Genomic DNA, 23,938 nt, shown 5'->3' on the forward strand with positions numbered 1-23,938 from the left:
AAGTGAGGTGAGTTGGGTCAAAAGATAAAGATTTACAACAGTGACCGCAGATGCAGAATCCACTTCTCTTTGAAGATTTATGATAGATGTGATAGAAGATATACTATACATAAGCTATTTTCTAAGTAAAATTATGTAAAGTCCAGGTATTAAAATTGCTCAGGCTAAAGTCCAATACTCATTCATGATAAAAACTGTACAGAAAATTGGAATAGATGATCTGTATTGCAATCTGATAAAAGCCATCTATGACAAACCAACAGCCAACATCATACTAAATGGACAAAAAAAGAAAACTTTCACTTAAAATCAGGAGACAGGGATATCTACCATCAATGTTCCTATTCAATATAGTTCTTGAAACATTAGCCAAAGTCATTAGACAAAAGAGAGAAATAAAAGAAATAAAGACAGGAAGAGAAGTTAAATTATCATTATTTTCAGGGGACGTGTTATTGCACATAGAAGATCCCAAAAATTCCATCAAAATACCTTTATATTTAAAAAGCAAATTCACCAGAGTCGCTGTCTACAAAGTAAACATACAAAAATCACTGGCATTCCTATCCAAAAGAACAAATTCACTGAGAGAGAAATTAGGGAAACCATATCTTTCACAATAACAACCAAACACATGAAATGCTAATGAAGTAATCTGACAAAGGAAGTAAAAGATCTACATATTGCAAATTACAGTACTTGAAAAAGGATATTTAAGAGGATATCAGAAAATGAAAAGATATTCCTTGCTCATGGATAGGAAGAACCAACATGGTGAAAATTGATGGAGACCACTTATGAAGCAGTTCTGTACAGGATTTAAAATTGACCAATTAGCTTCTACGTCTTCTTGTGAGTCTGCCCCCGGTCTAAGTCCTTTGTCTGGAGGTGAACAGTGGATTTATAATAAGTGAATCTCTATGAATCATTGGTCCTGACAGAGGCCTGTAGTGGTCTGTGACGCTAGTGATACCTCAAAGGATAAGATAAAGCCACAGGTGAGAACACCTGGCTTCAACCAAAATTAATGAGATAGAGTCTGCAGCTGCAAGTGTCTTTCATCTGCTGTCTCAATCCTGTCATGAATGTCAACCTGGAGAAAAGATAGTTCTCCCAAATTAGCATAATTTACTACTTAGAGAAGCCTTTGAACTGACTCCTAAGGTCCTGCTTAGTTCCTGTATTTCCCTCTATGTCTCCTGCCTTTATTTGAAAGCCAAATAAATATGAGCTGCCCAGAGAAGTTATTTGTCTCAGAGATTTTGGGTCCTCCTGGAGCCCCAAAACCATACCACTTGTCTCATTTATTTAAACTTTTGCCATCACTTTATTTGGGAGGTTACAAACCTGATCAGACCATGATAGAAAATGACCATACTCCAAAACTTGTTACACAGTTTTAATGCAACCCTTATCAATATATATTTAACGTACCTCACAGAACTAGAGAAAATATTCCTAAAATTCATTTGGAACTGGAAAGGTCCTAGATTGGCAAAAACAATTCTAGGCAACAAAGGTAAGACAGGAGACAACACAATCGCTGATTTGAAATTATGCTACAACATTACTTTAAACAACAGTATGGTACTGGCCTGAAAATAGATCTTAGGATCAGCAGAACACATTAGAAGAGGCAGAGGCCACTCAGCCATATTATATTTGATAAAAGGGCCAAATATTCACTGGAAGGATGACAGACTCTTTAACAAATGGTGCTGGAAAACTGGCTCTCCACATAATAAAGACTAAAAGTAGATCCATGTTTATTGCCATGCACTAAAACTAAGGTCAACTAGGATCAAATACCTAAATATTAAAACATAAAAACTAACTCTACTGGAAGAGAAACTAGGTAGAAATCTTCCAGACATAGATATAGGCTGAGAGTTCATGAACAAAACCAAAACCCTATGGAAATTACTTTAAAGAATCAGTAACTGGGATCTCATCTTATTAAAAAGTCTTTGCATGTCAAAACAAATCACCAAAAGAGTGAAAAGACATCCTATGGAGTGGAAATAAACTTTAGCAAATTGTTCCTCAAAGAACTTATATGTACAACACATAAAGAACTGAAAAAACCCAGAAACTCCAAATTCAGACTCAATCCAAAAGTGGATGAACACACACTTCCTAGAAGAAGAAATGCAAAGGCAAATACATATATGGAAAAAATGCACAACATTATTGGTCATTTGACAGAGGCGAATTAAAACAATGCTAGGATTCCATTTCACTCCAGAAAGAATGGTTTTCATCAAGAAATCAACCAATAAGAAATAATCGAAGGGCTGCAGAGAGAAAGGAACCCTTCTCCACTGTTGGTAGGAGGGTAGACTGATGCAAGCACTGTGGAAATCAGTGTGTAGATTCCTCAAAAATCTAGGGTAGAATTCTCATTTGACCCAGCTATTCCCCTTCTGACAATATCTTATTTAATATTTTAACAATTTTGATTTAATAATTTAACAATTTAATATTTAACAATTTTGCTAAAATTAAGATATAAAATGTAAGTTTATCACAGTGTTAAGTTTCGAGTAATAGTTAATATGTTTCATGGTGACAGCAATATTTAAATTGCTAGACTAGGATTTAACTCAGTGGTTGAAGATACAAATAGCTTTTTAAGTCTTTTAAAGGTTCGAGGAAAATTAATTTAAAAAGAAATGGAATAGATAATAAGTCATTCTTCATGTGAGCAGATGGAAAACATAAATCAAAATTTTCATGAATGCCAAAATACCATTTAGAGGAAATTATAATAACAGGTTTTTTAAGAGCAAGACTTCAAAAAAAAAAGAGCAAGACTTCAGGTAACGTTTCCATGAAATCTCTTTTTGGAAGGTGGGGGTGAACTCATGACCTTGTGCTTGCCAGGCAAGAACTTACACCACTGAGCTAAATCCCTGGCCCCATGTTTCCATAAAATCTTATGATTTTGATATTGAGTCAGTGCATAGTATTTACGTAAAAGCATATATTGTGAGGAAGATTGCCATCTCAAAGAACACCCAAAAATTGTTCACAAAGAAAATGAAGGTGAGTAAACTAATTCATATCAGTGGTGTTTCAGATTATAAAAGGGTATTTTTGTCAGTAAGAATTTGAAGATAGATGATAGAATGAATGGAGAACAATAACACAAGGTAGACTTGGAAAAACTTGACACCTCAATGATTAAAAAGAAACTGAGCACAATAATATATAATAGTATTTTGAAAATGAGAGGACCGAGGATCAGAAATGTTGTCTTGGAAAATAGTGGTGTTATCAACAGAAATAGAGTATAGGGAAGACCACACAGTTGAAATAAGAAAGGTGACATTTGTACACACATCAAATTTGAGGCCCTCTTACATATTAGAGAAAAGTCTGTCTGCATAAGAAATATTTCAATTCACCCAGACTTGTTTTACCACTTAGTTTATTTCATGTAAGCATAGCTCACTTTATACATTATACATCATCCTGAGTCAATACGTGCACTTTTTAAAAATTGTATGGTAACTTACACTGTCATACACTTTGGGAAAATTCTCCCAGTCATTTAAAAATTGATGGATAGCACAGATGCAAAAATGAGCTTAAATTCTCGCATACATCGTTTGATGAATACATGATAAGTGAGCTTATCTGTATGACCAGCACAAGAGTCCAGAATTAGAACATTTTGACATCACAGAGACTGTCTTTGATGCTTCTAAGAAACTATTCTTCTTAAGTAAATGCTTTCATGATTTCCAACTGCTTAGTATGATATTTTGTGTATAAGCATTGATAAAAAGTGGAGAAGAGTCAGAAGTCTTGCAGTACCAGAGGCAGAGAATAAGATGAGTGGGGACACACTGTGCTGTTTTTATAAGCCTGCCTTTCTCCTGGACAGTGCTCAGTAGCCCCAAAATTCATTGCATTTTTGATCACATCTCATAATGACATTTATGAGAGGAATTCCAGAACTGCTTCAGAAAGTGGCAAAATGATGGGTAAGTGTGTTTAAAGGTGGGTAGGGAGTATTTTGTGTGTTTTTCTTGACAATGTGTTCTTCAATAGATGTTAAAGGTCACCATATAGATTACCCTAATTGACCCGACACAGTATTTGTTCTTAAATGCCTTTCTTTTTGCTCAAAATTATGCTTCTAGGATTCATCCTTACTGCTGTAGGTAAATGACATGGTTTCATTCTTGTCAGTGTGTATTGAACAGTGTGTCTCAGTGACTTGCTCTTCACTATGACAGAATACCCATCTGTCACCTCTTCACGAAGGAGAGATAGGCTCATGATTTTAGTCTGCAGTTGGTTGGAGGTAAACATAATTGGAATATCAGAGAGGCATCACTAGAGGAAAAGGTTCTCAATACATGATAATCAGGAAGCAGAGGGATCGCGGAGGAGCCAGGAATGGCTTTTAACCTTCCAGATTACCATCTTGGTGACTTGCCTCTTCTAACTGGGCCCTGCATTCTAACAACATTTTCAGCTATGAACTCATCAGCGGATTAATCTACTGGCATTGTAGCACTCTGAGGAGCCAGTCATCTTTCAAACTCACCATCTCTGAACACCTCAAATTTTTGTGGGACACTTTGTAGCTAAATATTAACAGTGTAACTATAAGGTAGCTTTGTCTTGTAATCAACCATAGCTGAACATTTTATTGGCATTGGGGAAGCTTCTAGATAAAACAGCTTCTAGAATAAACACTTTATTACTAATTATGCTGTTACAAATTTGATTCTCCACATGTGGTGACTAAACACATCATCCATTTCTTTTGGGCAGGTGTCTTGTAATCAGGGCCATTAAAATCATGTATGAGTTCACTTTTAGTCCACTGCCAGTTTTTCAAGTGATTTTACTGATTGCAGCTTCATTAACAGTGTTAGAGAAGTCTGGTTCATCCACACTCTCCCCAGCACTGTTCCACTTATTCTGGAAAATGTGACAGATTTATCTACCTTTCAGAGCAAATAAATTTAGATATTCTCCAAGCCTTTTTCAGTTATATATTCCTTTTTATAAATTGTATAAATTATGTCTTTATTCTGTAATTTTTCTGTATTGTAGTTCTCTATTCAGGAATACATTTCATATCAAATATGTTCTCCAAATATAGTTTCCCAATTGAAGGTTTTTTTTTTCCTTTTACTCATTTTCTTATGCCTATTACACAGAAAATATCTTAACACTAAAGTGATTTGATAAAAACATTTTGCCGGGGCTGGGGATTTAGCTCAGCGGCATAAGCACCTGCCTTACAAGCAGGCGGTCGTGAGTTTGATCCCTGGTACCAATAAAAAAAAGAAAAAGACAAAAAAAAAAATTTTGCCTTCATTATTTTTTGTATTTTGCTAAAAAAGAACTACTCTAGATTAGGAAATTGTCATCATATAATGTGTTCTATAAATTATACTGTCTACGTTTTCCATTTAGGGCAGTTATCTACATACAATTTATTTTCTGAATAGAGTAGAAAACTGGCAAATGCTGGACTTTAGAATATCAATATCTAAAGATCCTTGTCATTTATAGAAATATTATATTTTGTTTATTAACTTCAGAGATGCCTTCATCAACTGGTAGCCCTATAGTTTTCTACATATAAGACTATGTTCTATTTTTCATGAGATGGTTCTACTTGTTATTTTTATGCAAAGACCAAGAGGTATCAATTGGTATGATAGTATATGGACTTTGTTATATACCAGTGTGAATGGTCCGGTTTCATTCTTGAAGAATGTGTTGATATTTCTTGGACATTCTCATGTTAATGTAAAAATTGTATTAAAATGAGTTTGTCAGCATACACACATAAACACAGGCACACATAGAAACACAGGCATACACACAAACACATACCAGCTAATATTTGGAATTAAATTCTATTGAGTTCATATAACTGATATTTTATTTCTACCTATAACATACCATTATATTTACTAAGATACTCTTTATTTTCTTCAAACTATAAATACACACACACACACACAGAGAGAGTTGAAAGATGTCTTTCACATACTCTTTTCAACTTATTCTCACAGATTTTCATGATCCTATTCTTAAAAGAATTTTTGCAATGTGATAATGGTAATTGTAATTCAGTTACTTTATGACGTCAGGTTTTTCTTATTTTTTTTTTTTTTATTTATGTGATCCATGAATGGCTGCTGCAGCTTCTTACTTAGTTTGTATTTCTTCACACTTGATCCTACCCAAAAGGCCAGGAAGTGATTCAGTATTTCTATAATCTCTTGTCCTTCTCATCTGCCTTTTGTTCTTTAATATTCTTAATATGTCAGAAAATGTTATGAGTTCTGCTACTTTCATTATAGAGCCTGTTGCAGAATTGAAGCCCCATGCCGGTCAAACATTCCTTAGCTAAGCATTTTATGTCACAATATTGCGTGGTGAGTGACAAGGATGAAGTACAACACTTGTATGTATTGTGGCAAGGTCAGAATAGATAATGTTTTTTTTTTTTTTTTTACCTTTCCCACTAGGTCATAGCAGCTGTTTACACAGAAGACAGTAACTGCCAATAATATAATAGCACAGTTCTTTTTAAAATTAATAAGATGCATGAAGAGTTCTATAACAAATACAAGGAAGTCCATTGCAATGAACGTTATCTGTCTGGTGCCTATCTCGCCCTGGATCATCCATCATGACAACAGAAAGTATAAATACAGAGAAAGATAACACAGGACAACCAAAGAGGCAAAATCAATTAAAGAATCTCAAATAAAGCCTCTCCCAGGCCCCTAATCCATTGTGGACCTACGTCTCAATGAACATTTTGATGAATAAGGCAAACACACTTAATTATTTCCACTTTTATTTTGCTTTTGTTAGGTACAATCAAAAGAAAACAGTTGTTCATGGTAGTGTCTCAGTATGCTCATGAAGCATATACACGATCAAATATAGCCAATGGGACGCGTATCTCTTTTTGTCCCTTGTATTATAGATTTCTGAAAGTAGAAACAAAGAAACAACTGAACAACAACAATGAAAGACTCTTTGGGCTTAGGCAGGTCATAGGCTATAGCAGAGAAAGCATTTAGTAAATTCTAGAAATTTTTTCTTAGAATTTTCAAATAATTTTCCATGATTAGCAAAATTTTGCAAATTTGCATAATTTTGAAAAATTTTCAATAGTTTTGCTTTGCATGAGAAGCAAGAAAGAGAAGGACAAGCAAAAAAAAAGGACAGTAAATATGCTTCTTTTTAGTAAGTGATCTTCCTGCAGTAGACATTAATTTTTTTCGGTTTATGAACAATGAGTTGACATGGAATCAAAATATCATCATACTAAAATAAGCTGCTGACTAAAGCACTTAATATATTATGAGAGTCTGCTATAACAATTTCACTGGGTGAGAGGTAAAAGGACAGGCTTAATGCACATGCAAAAAATCTGAGACTGCTTCAATATTCTTAAGGGTTCATCAAAAGTACTCATTCTGACGTTCCTGAACCAGTGTTATTAAATACTGCCTTTGCAAAATTTTGAGAGGCAGAAAGTATTTCAGAAAGCAAAAAGAGTAATTAGCTAGCTAAAGCAAGCCCCTCTTTCGCTAAATAGATCAGCGACAAGTGATCCAGAGGCTGAGTAAAACATCTGATCTTCTCAGGCTATTTAGGACTTTTGTAGAAAGACTATGTATTTGCTATAATTCTTATTGTAAAAAAAATCCATTTGTTTTCAAGAAATGAGAGCTTTTAAAATCAGAAAGAAAATGTGTAAGTCCTTCTATTTCTTCTTTGAAATGAGGTTTAAAAAAATAGAGTTAAAGAAATATTTTTTTCTTATTTTTCTTTCTGCACACTGACGCTAATTTGTTACATTATTTCTTAACTTATGGTGTGAAACTGTTCTTTCAATGCTTAATGAGCCTTCTCTATACTTATTTGGATAAGTGTTGCAGAACAACACTTGCCAAGTGTTGTACAATAATGATGCTAACTTTAATAAAGTTTAAACGAATTTAATATTTCAATCCAAAGGATGTTATATTGGCTGCCAAGGTAACAATTCAGTTACAGTTCAGAAAGTGAATTGAAAACTTGTCAAGAAATTGTTCTGAAATTCCTTTCCATTGATTAGTTTCTTGTAATCACTGAGTAGATTTTTTTCTTTAACTCTATCCTTCTTGTTTTAGAGGGCATCACAAGTTTTGCAAAAGAAGAGCAGAAACTCAATGAGATAAAGTGGGAACCAGCAGAAGCATCTAGATGGTGCATTCACAGCAGAGTTACAAGCAGCTTCTGAAAGAAATTAATTTAGTACTTACCATGTGCTATTTATTCTACTTGAAAATGTGTTTTTTAGTAGCAATGATGCTGAAAAATCAGCAATGAAATCTAGTGACCTGCAAATCATATAAATATTAAATGCATTTTGTATCATAAAATCAAACTATTTCTAGGTTAGCATCAGTATCAGTGTATTTAAAGTTATAAATTTTAAAATATATGAGATAGTAAATAATTTGTAATTAGTGTTATGAGGTGCATGATAAGGAAAATTGCCGCACTGATTTATTTTCCTTATATTAACATGTGGAAAAACTTCTTTAAATCATGGTTTTCACATGTTGAAATAAATAAAATCTACTTTTCCGTTTTTTTAAGTCTCAATCTAGAAACACCAACCAGGAAATTTAGATAAATACTTTAAACTTTTGTTAGAAAACATTTTAAAATTTAAAAAAATATTTTTACCACACTAAAAGATTTAAATGGAAATATAGAAGCTTACCCTTTTGCACTTAGCAAAATTTATTAGTCTATGTCAATTTACAATTTAAGATCTCTAAAAACCAATTTTTATTTACTATAATGAAACATGTAAGACATTCACTCATATATTTGTTTTAGCATCAAATATGAAATTAAGAATTAAGTCTATGGAAATCTTTCCTAGTTATCTGTAGAATAAATTCTCATGGTATCTTCAATTAGTTTGAAAAGTTTAGCTAATGCTATGATATATTTTCAACTTTGCCCTTTCCCCCTCCATATAAGTTATTTATGACAACTAGATTATTTCAGAAACATCCTAACACTGAGTTCATGTTTTATTTTACTTTTATGAGAATATAAGGTAAATGTAAGGAAATACTTTCAATTATTTTCAGTTCCTTTCAAAAAATAAGTGTAATATGAATTTGATTTTATAAAATACAAATATAGATATGATTGATGTAACATTAATTTCTTTTTATTTAAAGAATAAAAACAGAACAAAGCAGTAAAAGAGTGCAAGTAATACAGAATTTCAAAAAAATAAACAGTAAGAAATGACTAGTTAATAGATTACATATTATCATCTTAGAAACAGTTGATCAAATTACAAAATTAAGCCTACAAAGCAGACTTTCAAACAGTGAGACTGCAATCAGTTGTGTTCAATGATCCAACAAAACCTTAGTATTATAGTCACCTATCTTACACACCTAAACACACATGCAGTTGTGTCCTTTAGAGCACTTTGTTTTCCTCTCTTTTTTACAATATTTACACATTTTAGATTTTATTACTCCCACAGTTCTTATTACTTTTGTAACATTAATTTCTAAAACTATTAATATTCAACAACTCATAGAAGTCTCAATATTAAGTATATATTAATGTAACAATCTAAATTTTCTTTTGTGTCAATATAAATGTCCAGTGTACAATATATTTTCATTTCGTTTTTCTCTTTGCATGCTGTTAGCACAAAAAGGAGACTCTTAAATAATATTATAACAAATGATGTTCACTTAGTGTTATAGTTTATGTGTTCTTTTATTATAATGCTTAGTAGCTCAATCTATTATTTGTCTTAAAGTTATTATTTATATCAAGTTCACATTTTTACTCTGGGTAGGAAATAATTTAATACTAAATTTAATTAAGAATGTTATTCATAATGACCATTTCAAACAAAATCTACAAAGACCTGAGTGTGAGCTCTATACAGTACAGTGAGCATAAAAGTTTTGACGGCTGTCGTGACACTAATGAGGTGAATGGCAGCATTACCGGTGAGCGTTTTGTTGGTGATGATGACCTTTGTGAGTACTCCTTTTTCTTCCAGTCAATTAAAAAAAAAAAATGTTTGACTTAAAGGCTTTCTTTTCTTTCTTTTTTTCAGTTAAGTCCTCACAGTTACTTCACTAATGATCTCAGTGTCAACCAGTGACCCAGAAATGAAAGACTATATTTCACAAAACTCCTGGAGTACACTATAAACAGAACTTACAAAATGCCATGTCCTTGAAAACACAAAACCCAACATGCTGGCATATGTCTCTTATTCAAAATGGAGTTCAAAAGTAAACAGTGCATGAGCCTCAGAAGTTCTCTAGGTCTAAGTTTAAAAAAGAAAACATATCTTTTCTCTGTATTCTAAAATTGAAAATCAGAAACACGTCACTGTGATACAAGATTAACAACACAAGTAGTTCTACATGTTAGTGTTGCCATTTAACTAGTATTCAGGATATGGAAGATAACTCTTAAGGTATATAAGGCTTTTCAAAGGCATTCATTAGAAAGACCCTAGAAAATGTGTGTCCACATACAAAATAGTATTAAATCTACTTCAGCACTAACTTTCACGCTGACACTGTAAATGATAGTTATACTGACCCACCTGTTAAGAAAAACTTTAAGAATTTTTTGTTGTATTTGTCAGCTTTTCTTACTGTGACCAAACACCTGAGGGAAAAAAAAAAACCTTAAGAGAGGAAACTTATTGTTAGCTCTCCATTTCATAGTTTTCAATCTATAGTCAGCTCCATTTCTTCAGCCTACACTGGAGGAGAGTCATTCACCTCATGATGGCCAAGATCCGGAATTGTAAATAATATGAAAGTGAGAAAATAAGGGTCAGGAAAACACATATATACACAAGGTCACATTCTCAGTATCACTCCTTTCCACTCGACCCATCTCCTGTTATTATCATCTCCCAATAATGTCATCAAATTATTATCTGATCAATACACTAATGCATTTGAAGAATTTAGAGTCCTCATGGACTTGGTCACATTTCCCGTTGCTGGACACAACAGCAGACAGAACTTAAAGGAAAGAAATGTTTAATTCAACTCATGATCCAGGCCACTAAGTACATGGTTGGCAGGTGTGATGGTAGAAGCATGTGGAACAGAAAATCTGCTCAATATCTGGTGATCAGGAAGTAGAGCAGAGGAACAGCCAGAGAGGAACAGAGCAGAGACCACATACAGCACACAGTTACACCTCCTTGGCCCCTCCAGTTCTACCAAGATGTATGCTCAACTAATCTCTTAGGTGAATCTTAATTTAATGAAGTTAACTTTGAGATTAATGATCACACTTAATCCCTTGTCAACTTCACACCAAATGCATACTTAAACAAAAAAGAAAACAGGTTAATTATTTTGCCTAACATACTACAACTATCCTATATGCATGCACTGAAATCCAATAATCCCTCCTGAAAGTTTCAGTACTTGCAGGATTTTTCAAAAGTTCAAGTCTAAATCTCTTCTGAGGCTCAGGGAAAGCTTTTAGATGTGATCTTTCTGTAAAAATAAAAGAAAAAGTCTCAAAACCCCAAGATGCAATACAATAGGGTAAATTCCACTTCAAAAGAGAGGAACAGAGGGATAAAAAAAATTGGATCACTGTAAAACTAAATTCCATATGGGAAAACATTCAGTCCTTTAGCTTCATTTCCAGCAACTGGAGCACACAGTAGTCAAATATGAGCTAGTCAAATATGAGTAGTCAAATATGAGTCCTCTAAATCCTAGAGGACTTTGCTTCTATGACCTTGCTATTTGCGATCCACAGAGTATCTCTCCTGAGCTGGTTCCCACTCATGATTGAACGCTTCCCTTGTACATTCCTTGTTCTTTTCATCATTGCATCCTTGAGTCTACACTGCACCTTTGGATTTACTCTCATATCTACTCATATCTTCATGCATTGCCCTCTGAGTGGCTCCTTGCCTGATCTTCCAGACCTTCCATTGAAAATCTGAGAGGAAACCAGTCTGGCCCCATAAGTGTTACATGCTGCATTCCAGTAAAAAAAATACCAGCTGGAAAATGCCAACATCTGCTGTCAGTGGAGGCAATAAGATTTTCTTAGATCAGGCCTGTATAGCCTCCGCTTGCTTAGATGGTTGAACACAGTGAAATGAATTCCAGGGAACTCTTTTAAGAGGCCCTTCTTGAGCACAGATCCCAAAGACTGTCTTCTCAACTGAAAGTTTTACAGTTTGGCATCTTTGAGGCTAGAGAGGAGGGATTTTTTTTTACAATTCCTGGGATGCTCTAAAAGCACTTTTGTTTATAAACATGGTTCCCTTTTAATGATCACTGTCTTTACCAGTCATATTTTTTTGGTGCCAACTTTATGCATACTTACTTTCTAGACACCAAGGAAATTTTCTACATCTTTTCACTTTGCACTTTGCTCCTGGTTATCACTATAACTCTGGCTAAAAATAGAGCACTGTATCCACGTCACAGGCGAACATTCACCTGTCTTGAAATGTCCTCCACCTGATTAGTTAGTTGGACATCTTTAAATTAATCCTCTTGCCAAGTCTGAGGACAAGGGAAGGATGTAGATAAACTTCCTGAGCAAGTGTAGCACACACGGCCTCCGTCCACTCGCAGTGAAGTTCTTGCTTCCAGATGAAACCTCCTGAGCCAACCTTAACCATTTGCATTCCTATCAGCATTCAGGTCCTCTGAATTTTAACCAGTGGTGTCCATCTACCTTGGCTTCCAGTATTTGGAGACTTCTTATAGCCAACATCTCCAGATCTTTCTCAACTCTATCCACAAATTATTTTTGAAGACTTCTAAACACATGATCAAGTATAATTAGAAAAAGGACCCTACTTCTCAGTTACCAATTTTCTGTTTTATTCAGTTTTTTCATTATTGAACACAATATGTGATATTCAAATTTAAAGGAGGGAAGGTTTGATATAGTTTACAGTTAAGAGGATTGAGTCTGTGATCCAGTGGTCCTGAGGCAGAAAAAACACACAAACAATGGGCACACTGCTAGCGAAGATTGGGCTAAGGAGCACATATGCTTCCCAAGATGTTGCCTTCGTTACTTAGACACACTACTAATGTGCCTCACTAAACTGCTACATGTTCTTAGTCACATTAAATTGACATATCAGGATGTTTGTCCCATGATCCAATCATTTTCCAAATTATCAATTAGCTGCAATCAACCTTTTTAGTAAGTAAGTTTTGAGGGACATTTCAAGTACAATAACATATCTGTAAATTATATGCTTATTTGTTTCTCACACCCAAATATATATATATATATATATATATATATATAGAGAGAGAGAGAGAGAGAGAGAGAGAAATCTAATAAATATCAAATTTAAGAATAATACTAATATAATTGAGAAGTGAATTTTGTGTCAATCAGTGCAGATATTTTCTTGAATATATTTCAATTTTTTAGTTCTATATCTGCACCTAGTTTTGTCTATCTTAGTATAATAAGATGTAAAATAATTGATTTTGTGATTGCCACCTAGCATATATCAGAAATTGCTAAATTGTTTCTGCTAACTCTGCTAAGCAATTGTCTAATGTGCTTTACAACTTTGCATTCCTTCCAGCAATATATGTCATAGCATTATACCACAGTCCCTTCAGAGTCTAGAATTGATAGATATTTGTTTTTTAAGTACTTGTACAGAGATAAATCATTTTTTTTGAATTTGATTTCTGAAGTGATTCATGATTGAGATTCTTTATATGTGCTTCTTTTTCATTTGTCATACTGTCTTGAATTTTATCTATTTAGTTTTAGTTCTTTATTTTTCTTGCCTTTTTTCAATTGTATTAATATTTTACTGTTTTCAGGATATGTCTTTTATCACATATATGATTTGAAGTTTTTTTCTCTCATTTTGTTTTACCTCTTCCTTTTATAAGCATCTTCTGTAATATAATTCATAATATTTTTTGTGTTTTTGATATTTTATTCAAATCACATCTTCTTAAATTTAGATCATAAATTATCATACTCTACAATTTTTTTAAATTTTTTGTATTTTGATCTATAATATAATTTGATTTATTTTGTATATACTGTGATTTATATAATACAATTTTGTATTTTATGTATGGAAACACATGTGATTGAGGAGCATTTGCAAAAACAAATGGAAAATGGACTTATCAACTACTCTCTATGAATTGAGTTGTCATTGCACAGTGTTTGTGAATTACTAGATTCTCTATTTAGTGCCACTGATCTATGTATCTATTCTATTTTATGCCATGAATCAGAAAACTATTTTCATAATGGACAAAACATTATTGTACATGTGTTAGGCTGTGTGGGTTTCATATTTTGCTTTGCAATTTTTATAGTTAAAAATTTCAAAGTGTAAAAATAAAAAAGCTAAAATTGGCTCATAGGCCTTAAGAATAGAGGCTGTGGGCAGCATTTGGTACTTGGGGTATATTTTCATTTCTTTAGCATTCAGTGGACTTCTTTGATTCTTGTAACCTTACAATATTGAATTTGTATAGTGAGGTGCTCTGTTTTGTTCATTTCAAAATTATTTTGATTATTACAGTTTTTCTGCTTTTCTACGTAAATTTTAGGATTAGCTGATTTATATGGCATTTTTTGAGCTTTCGAGAATTTTATTAAGTTGCATTCAATCCTTAGCTTCAAGAAAAATAACATCTTAATAATCCATAATGGCATAGTATTTTCTGACTCATCATATTTCCTTTGATTTTTATCTTTTATTTTTAATTTTTATTGTACAAATGCTACATGTATCCCATTTCTTTAATCTTGTTATCATTTGTTGTGCAATTGGAGTTCTGCTGAGAAAGTCTTTCCCTACACTTATAACTTCAACAGTTTTACCTATTTTATTTCCTCATAGGTTTTGTATTTCTGTTGAATCACTTAGAATCTTTGATCCACTTTTATTTTATTTTAGTACATGGTGAGAGATATGGATCCGGCTTCAATCTTCTGAGGGTAGACAGTTTCCCCAGCACCATTTGCTAAAATAGCTTCTTTCCTCCAATATATGTTTTTCATTTCTTTGTAAAAAAAAAATAATTATCTGAATGTATCTGGGGTTGTTTCTGTGAACTCTGCAGTATTCTCATTTTTTCCTCGTTAGCTTTGTATTATAACTTGAAGTTAGGTATTTTGATGCTTCTTGCTTTGCCCGTATTGCCCACAATTGCTTTGGCTATTCTGGGTGTCCTCTGGTTCAGTATGAATTTTAGAATTGCTTTTTTTAGTGCTATGAGCCATGCTGCTGGTATTTTGATTGGGACAGAATTAAATCTCTATATCCGTTTTAAGTTTGGCCATCCTGCCAACACTGATTCTGCCAATCCAGGAAGAGGGGATGTCTTTCTGTTTCTTGATGTCCTCTTCCATCTCCTTTTCAGACTATGACAGTGTTTGTTGCAGAGGTTTTCCATTTCCTCGCTTAAGTTAATTCCTAGGTGTTTCATTTTTCTTGATGTTACTGTAAAGGGGATAGTGGTGCTACTTTCTTAGTGAATTTATTAGGTATTGAGGAACACTGGTGATTTTTTTTATGCTAGGTTTGCATCCCGCTCCATGACTGAATTTGGTTATTAATTCCAAGAGTGTTTATGTTTTACGCCTTCTGCGTAGATCATGTCGTTTTAAAATAATCATAACTTGACTTCTTTTCCTATATTTACTCAGATTACTACTTTCTCTTGTCTGATCGCTCTGGCTAACGCTTTGAGTAATGTATTGAACAGAAGTCATGATAGTGGGAGTTCTTTTCTTGTTTCTGATTTTATAGGGAAAGCTTCCAAATTTCCCCCCATTTAATATGATGTTGGCTGTTAATTTGTCATAAATGACTTTTATTAAACTCAGGTAAAGTCCTTCTATATCTATATTCTCAAGGTTTTTTTATCATGAATAGTATTAAATTTTATTAAAACTTTTCTGGACCCATTGATATCTTCCTATAGTTTTTTTTTTCCGTTTATATGGTTTATTATATTTATTGATTCGTGTGTGTTGAATCATCCTTGCAACCGTGAGACAAAACGAACTTGGGAATGATGCATGATTCTTTTGATGATTTGTGGTATTCTATTTGTAAATAACTTACTGAATATTTTTATATTTGTATTCATAAATGAGATTGACTCGTAGTTTTCTTTTTAGTTGAGTCTTTGTCTGGTTTTATGAACAAAGTTATCCTGGCTTCAGAAATGTGAGTGGAAACACTGCTACTCTTTCAATTTCATTGAAGAGTTTGAGGAGCATTGGTTTTAGACATCCTTAGAGGTCTCATAGATTTAGCAGTAAGTCCATCAAGTGTTCAGTTTTTCTTACTGGCAGGTTTTTAATTACTGCTTTGGTTTCCTGTTTTGGGTTATTCCAAATTTTTATGCCTTCTCGGTTTAGTTTCAGTAATTCATGTGTTTAGAAATCACAAGGGGGCACCCTTTTACTAAATTCGCCAGAAAAAAAAAAAAAAAAAAAAAAAAAGAGCAATGATTTGAATGTAACTCTTTCTTTTTAAATTAAGTCTTTTCATAACATAGCAGTGTTATTGACACACATATAACCTTATTGTTTTGATGTCAAATTTAGAAAATTCTAAACAAAAGCAATTTATAATAGTGTTTCCTAGATTTTAGAAAATTTCAGTATCTAGAAAATTTGTCATCACAAAAATGTTATTTTAAAAAAATAAATACTGTAAAGCAACCAAAATGATATAATTGTCCTCATTCGATCAAGTTTTTTTTTAAATAATTTCTTCTTATTTTGCTAACATTTGCTTTCCAGAGTTGGTGATATATGTTCTAGTTTACAGGTCATAGTCCTAGGTGTGCATGTGTAATGCAGAGATTTTATAAACGGACTTGCATAGTTCTTTTTAAGTCTTATAATTGACCATTACAACAAATTCTCATTTTTATTTAGGTTTAGTCATCAGATTTTAAAAATATTTGTGGAGGTGTCTGTTTACAGAAACTAAACTATGTCAAAGATCTACAATTAGATTTAGTCACATGAATGGAATTGAAATTCAGGGATTTTTTATTGACATCTCAGTGATTTCATTCTCCACGGTGCTATCAAAGTACATGTTTTCTGTGCAGGCAACCATGAGTCTTTACATTTAAAATGACCTTAAATTTTAAAGTAACAGGTAGTTGGGGAAAATATTATTATTTGCTGTAGTTTATTTTCTTATGAAAACTGGGCTCAAAATTGAGGTCTAAATTCCATATCAATAGATTTCGTTAATTACCTAGGATATATACATATCATTGTCAAAATACTGTTGGAAACAAATAGTGTTTTAATGTTCCATGGGACAGTAGCATAACTACAGTTTACTGCATATTAAAAAAAAAAAAAAACTAGAGGATTTCGAAGTTTCCTAGCACAAAGAAATGAAATACGTTTCAAGAATTAGAAATATAGTCATTCTGATACGATGATTGCATACTGAATACATATAACAATGTATTTCACTGTGCCCCATAAGCACATAAAATTAAAAATAAATTTTATCCATAAAAAGTTGCCTCTTAATAATAACCACACTGCTTTTTGTTTTGAAAAATATGCAAATAACACAAATATGTGGTTTAAAAAGAAATTGATATAAAAGGAGAAGTACATGCTGAAGGCATTTGAAGGAGAAAAACTTATTTTTCTTAATAATACAATTTGTTGATTCGCACACTATATTCTGAGTAACAGACACGTTCTAGGAATGACATAATAGATGAATGATGCATACACATACATTAATCATATACAACATATAGATATAGGACTATGATTTTTCTATATCGATTTAAGCCTAACGAATCTTTTTCTTTCCATTTTCTTTCTTTTCTAGTGTTCCTTTTTTCCACCTTCTCTCAGTTCTTACCCCTTCTAACTCCCTAGGTAGCAAAATAACTCACCACCCTCTTGAAATCAAAGGATATTTGTTATTCTGTATGATGATGTATATTGAATACATATAACAAAGTATTTTACTGAGCATCATATCATGATAAAAATACCACACTAGATACATAGATACAAACAGCTATATATTATCATCATATCAATAACTATGCCATCTATTGTGCTAATAGAACTTCCTTCATGTTAGTTTTGATAAATTTGGACCCATACAGCATGTACAATTCCTTTCACGTTGGCATTGTTTTGTGTGTACTTTTTGTCATTTTTTACATGTAAATTTATTCTTTTTAATAATATCTTTGAGAAAGTGTTATCACAATGTTAAAATATTTTTAATTGTTGAAAAATACTGCTTGGGCCAATTATCTGGTAAGATACTTCTCTATTGCTGGAAATCATTGTACACTGACAAAGTTTTCCTGCATTTAATCTGAAGCAGAAAAAATATCTTTATTATTAGAACTATATTTATGCCACCTTACTGCAGATTTTCTCATGCTGCAGTTATCTCATACTGTACAAATATGATAAGTAAAATATTTAGCTATTCTTCTTGCTTCTTTGTTTACTTTGGGTAGGTGTTCACAAATCAAATTATTGTCATAAAGAGTTGTGAAAATTTTGAGGTTCCTCATAAGTCCCAATATTTTTCAAAGGTTGTGACACTTTTTTCCACTGAATATAAGCCCATTTTACCACATCCTTTATGAAGTTGGCAGTGGTTTCTAATCTTATGTTAATCCAGTACATGACACATGAATTGCAAACATGCCAGGAGCGCTACTGTTTGTTTGGATCTTGTTTGTGTTTTTTGTTTGTTTTGCTGTATAATACTAAATGGCACTAAAATAAATAATAATTTATTTTAAATTGTCAGCTATGCTCACTTAACAAAGATCCACATTGGAAAACATCCAATGGATGTTGACTAACCACTAAAAACGGCAACAATACCTGATTTTAACAGAGGGTGCACAATAAATTTTATTTACTTGAAGAGACAAGCCTATCATACATAAGACAAAACACACAGAATTTTATGTGTATTTGAATGTTTATCTACAGTTTATAAGTTAAGTTATCTGCACAAAATCTGATATGTGAAAAGCTTGTACCTCCATTTTTATGGCTGTATTACCACATATTATCTCACAGTTATAATGCTACAAATGCTTATATTATTTTTACTTCATATTGAAATCTTGGCACTGATATACAATACATTTGTACCTGTGAATTGTAAAGGAAATAAAATATAAACATACAGATAACTTTAATATCAGAAATTAAACAAAATAAACGACAAATTAACATTTGTGAATCCCATACTTACCTCATTCTGTTCAACTTCCCGTATTTCTGCATTGCTGTGATACAAATATCTGTAAAACTAAGATTATGGATTTTTGAGAGAGTAACATTAAAACAATATCCTTAACCTGGCAATAAAGTTTATAGAGATATCATTATATTAAATCCTAAGTAGATGAAATGTGCATTGTTTACTACACTAATAAATTTTAAAACAAAATAGCATAAAAAGGCATTTGAAATTAAAGAGTGCCGAGGTCTTTTCTGAGAATGGGGAAGGGGGTCCTAAGATAAAGCAGTAAAGGATTATCTATCTGCTGGCCCTGCTAAGGAAGTAATTGCCAAGCCCCTTCTGTGTTGACTAAATAAACGTGAAGACTTTCTACAATGTTTAAGACAAGTTACACTATTTTTTTTAAAAAGTCTTCTTGAAAAGAAATAAAGGTATTAGCAACTTCCCTTCTCTCCCAAGAAACTAATGATCAGCAAGAAAAAATGTCAGCGTCTAAATTATGGTTGAATATTTAAGAGGCACTAACCATTTCAATGGCTTAGGCTTAAATATAAAAATAGGCCAGATCTGATCTGAACAAGAAATAGAAGGTTGGCATTCCAGTCCATGTGATTTCTGCCCAAATGGGGACTGTAATAGAAAACACCAACTCCCTCATTAATTGTTTTGAAACCAGTATGCAGACTTTAATTTTTAACACAAAACCATCAGAATTCTAAGACTCCAAGCACAGTGTCTGGGCCACTTCCAGTCTGAAAAAGGAGTGCTCTTTATCCCTGGGAGGAAAGCTGCTGGGCCTGTCTTCTCCACTGCTCATGTCTTCACAAATCCGTGCTTTCGCGTTCAACAAAACAGCCCCCACTGGAGTTGCTGGCATCTTGGGAAGACTGTGGTAACTGCTGTGGAGTTTCTGGGATTGGAAGCAATCATTTTTAACTGAGTTTACTGTGGAAAGGATCTCTAATTAATCAAAACACATGTCCTGTTAACAAGAAAGAAAGAAAGAAAGAAATTCAACCCACAGCTTTGCAGCTGTGTACTTTTGATTGGATAGCCCATTTAACTTTTATTAAATTCACATGTCACATTTGTAACATCATCAATAGAAGAATTTTTTCTCAATACTATCACATCTGGTGATACAAGCTAACAAGAGCACTATCTATGGCCAGCACCCCTGAGCTACGTCCATTAAAATTCTCTAGCTTGAGATACTTCATCCTTTTTATATTTGTCTTCCCTGATCACATCCCCACATTAAATGGTGCTCTGCTCTGACCGAAATCCTAAACTGGGTGTGTATAAAATGCTAACAAACACTATTTGTAGTTCTGTATTCTTACATGTGACACTATATTTTATGTAAGATTTCCTTCCTTCCTTCCTTCCTTCCTTCCTTCCTTCCTTCCTTCCTTCCTTCCTTCCTTCCTTCCTTTCTTCCTTCCTTCCTTCCTACCTTCTTTCCTTCCTTCCTTCCTTCCTTTCTTCCTTCCTTCTTCCTTGCTCCTGTCTTTCTTTCTCTCTCTGTTTCTGTAAAGTACTGGGGTTGGAATCCAGGACCTTTACACTGAGTTATATCCCTGCCTCAACCCTTTGTAATTTAGGCTGTGCTCCTACTTGTGATTCTCCTGTTTTAGGCTCCAAAAGTGCCAGGATTATGACATGCACCACCATACCCTGTTTTAATTTGGAAATTTTTCTTGAGTATATTCTGTGTAATAAATTACGGCAAACCACTGGAGCTTTGTAAGCCTTGCTGTATTTAGCTATGAAGTGGGCAAATAGAAATATCTCTGCAATCCTTACTGGTTCATTGTTTGGATTAAGTGGTCAATTATGTGATAGTTTTGAATGGACTGTAAAACACTCAATTCCTACTATTATGACGTGACTTGATAGGACATCTGTTTCCTCGGAATTTATTCTGATATTGAAAAAGTTAAAAAATAAGTTTTCTTGTGAAATCCAACAAAACTATCTAAATTGCTATGACATATTGCTTGATGGAATTGCTTTTGATATTTACTGACTTCTTCAAATTCCCAGAGTTGCTTAGTATGAACCTGATACTAGTTGATCAAGCCCAAGTGTATATTCTATTGAATATTCAGAGAACACATATCAGTATCTCAGTAGTAAAACTTGAACATAAGAGATTAAGGTGTTGTGTTATAAAGGGCGTATTGAAGGAAAGGAAAAGATAAAAAGAGAATAGAAAAAAATAGAGACAAAGCTTTTGTAAGTAAGGAGGAGAAGAAGTGTTGAAAAAAGAAGGGGAGGGGGGAAAAAGAAGAATTATATAATTTAAAAAGTAAAATATTATGCTTAATCAACATTAAGATTATAATTTACCAAGTCACCGAACATGATAAATTATTTGTATGCTTGCTTATTTATTTACTTAAATTTTAAAAGTGGTTGTGGCTGTGTTTATTTCCAAAAGGAACAGAAATAATTGAACCCAAAATTATAGACACCTGTAGAGGAATATTATGAGTTTTCTATTTCTACTAATGCAGTCTCTGTGCTCTAACACTAAATTAAATAACACTCCAAATTCTATGAGCATTGAATAATATTCCACATTTCATAGCCATTTTTATTACTTATTGTGGTTCTGAAAATCGAACCCAAGGCCTTAAGAAAGCTAGGTAAATACTCTACAATGAACTATTCCCCAGTCCTGGTTTTGAATTTTATTGATTGTGTTTTTGTTATTTTCAAAGTACATTTTCCTTTCAACTTACTCATCTCACAATGCAAAGAGCAATTTGACCTCTAAAAACATTGTGATTAGTTTTAACTTGGCAATTTTCATTTGCTTTGTCAAGTATGAATAAATTTAAATATCTAACTTGGAATTTAGTTAACTTTTTGACCTATAGATTTCAAATCTATTTTAAATTTATCATATTCTTTTTGATTTCTGATGAGAATTACTGCAATGCTAGGCCTAAAGATTTTTGAATGTTTTTAGTCTGTTCAAAAATTGAACCAAAGTCTGTAATAAAATTGAAAATCCCATGGAGTAAATCTGTTGTTTGGAAATAAACCCAAATTATAACTAATATTTATTCATTTATTTAAAAATTATTTCTATCTTCTATGTGCCAGGCACTATTCTTGGCACTTGATATATATCAGTAGTGAAAGAAATAATCCCAATAAATATAGAACTAATTTCTGGTTACAGGAGATTAACAATAAGTAGTATGCATATAATGACTAATATATGTTATATTAGCAAGAAACATATGTCACAGAAAAATTAGAGCAGCATAAAAATTTTTAATTCTATTTTTTCTTTGATGACCTACCTTTTACAGAACTGGCATTTTTAACATCAGACTGCATTTATTAGCCCACTTTGATGTTCAGTCCAGACTGGCAGAGATTTCTCAATGCAATTTCCCGATTCGCATGGGAGAAAATTTGATTGTCCTGCCTTGAGTCAGGGATCCCAGTTAAAGATGGATCAGAGCCAAAGCACACCTTATAAGTCTGCATTTGGAGGCTCATCCCTGTGAAAAGAGCAGAAGAAAGATTTTAAGAAATATTTGGAAGTTTTGTTAATTAAGCATTGTAAAAGCCTGAACCTAACACTTGAGTATGTTACTGAATATACATAAAATATGAAAATGTCTAAGATTTTAAGGACATAATTTATTACATGACTTTTAACCATCTTATTCAGAATGACCCACTTAAAATATCTAAATTCATATTTCTACTAATAATAGGCACTGTAAAGTAAATTTATGGCAAATTATGGATTCATAAAAAGTTTGTGTTATTTTGGTACAATAGAGAAGCAAAAACTACCTAATGAACAGGTTTATTGAGTTGAGGCATGGAAAGGAGCTCACAACCCATGGCAGCTGGGCTGTCTCCTTCAACCAGATACAGACAGGCAGAGCATTATATGATCTCCGATCAGAAGTGGTTCATGGGGCGCATATTGATGACGTGTTGGGGAGACGATTGGAATTCTCTGTGCATGTAAACAGGAAGGGGAGATGCAATTAGGGCTGAAGAAGAAGCAGGTAGTACTAAACATTTCTGCTTTGGCCTTTCTTCATGTTAGACCACCACCATAATTGCACAGTAGTTCATACTAGGGCAAGAGCCTTTCAGTTTGAAGGTCCAGAAATAGACTTTTTTCACATCTATTTAAGAACACATTGGATTAATCATTGTCGGAAGGAAAATAATCGACTCAGTATAGAACAATAACTCAGAAGTTACTCATATAGGGCTGGGGATTTAGCTCAGTGGCATAAGCGCCTGCCTTGCAAGCAGGCAGTCGTGAGTTCGATCCCTGGTACCGATAAAAACAAAAAAGACAAAAAAAAAAAAAAAAAAAAAGAAGTTACTCATATAGAGGAGTATTTTGTTCTCTATGTTTTGTGGAAGACAAGAACATAATTCTCAAGATGGGAACTAGAGAATATTGCATGCTTATTACTCATTCTTTCATTTGAGAAATAAAGTCATTATTGACTTTTAGCTACTGACCGGCGCAGCTCCCCAATGAGACAGGAAACACTTCAGGTGGGTAACAGGAACTGCCAACTTTATTGCTGTGGGTTCTGGCTTATATATCTGACTGTAGCCAAT

At 33.1% G+C, this 23,938-nt stretch overlaps 1 long non-coding RNA gene across 1 annotated transcript; it reads right to left on the reverse strand.

Annotated features, from left to right (window-relative positions):
* Window positions 1-17,487: 17,487 nt before the first annotated feature.
* Window positions 17,488-23,877, reverse strand: LOC134472601 (uncharacterized). Its single transcript, XR_010042486.1, has 5 exons — window positions 23,837-23,877; window positions 23,144-23,312; window positions 22,639-22,842; window positions 19,331-20,303; window positions 17,488-19,227 (listed from the first exon to the last, which is right to left on the reverse strand). It is a non-coding gene; the product is annotated as an uncharacterized LOC134472601 (long non-coding RNA).
* Between the last annotated feature and the right edge of the window lie 61 nt (window positions 23,878-23,938).

This window comes from Cavia porcellus, unplaced genomic scaffold (genome assembly GCF_034190915.1).
Source record: "Cavia porcellus strain 051 isolate PalLab524CR breed Dunkin Hartley unplaced genomic scaffold, mCavPor4.1 scaffold_24, whole genome shotgun sequence".
In the NCBI taxonomy this organism is placed as follows: domain Eukaryota; kingdom Metazoa; phylum Chordata; class Mammalia; order Rodentia; family Caviidae; genus Cavia; species Cavia porcellus.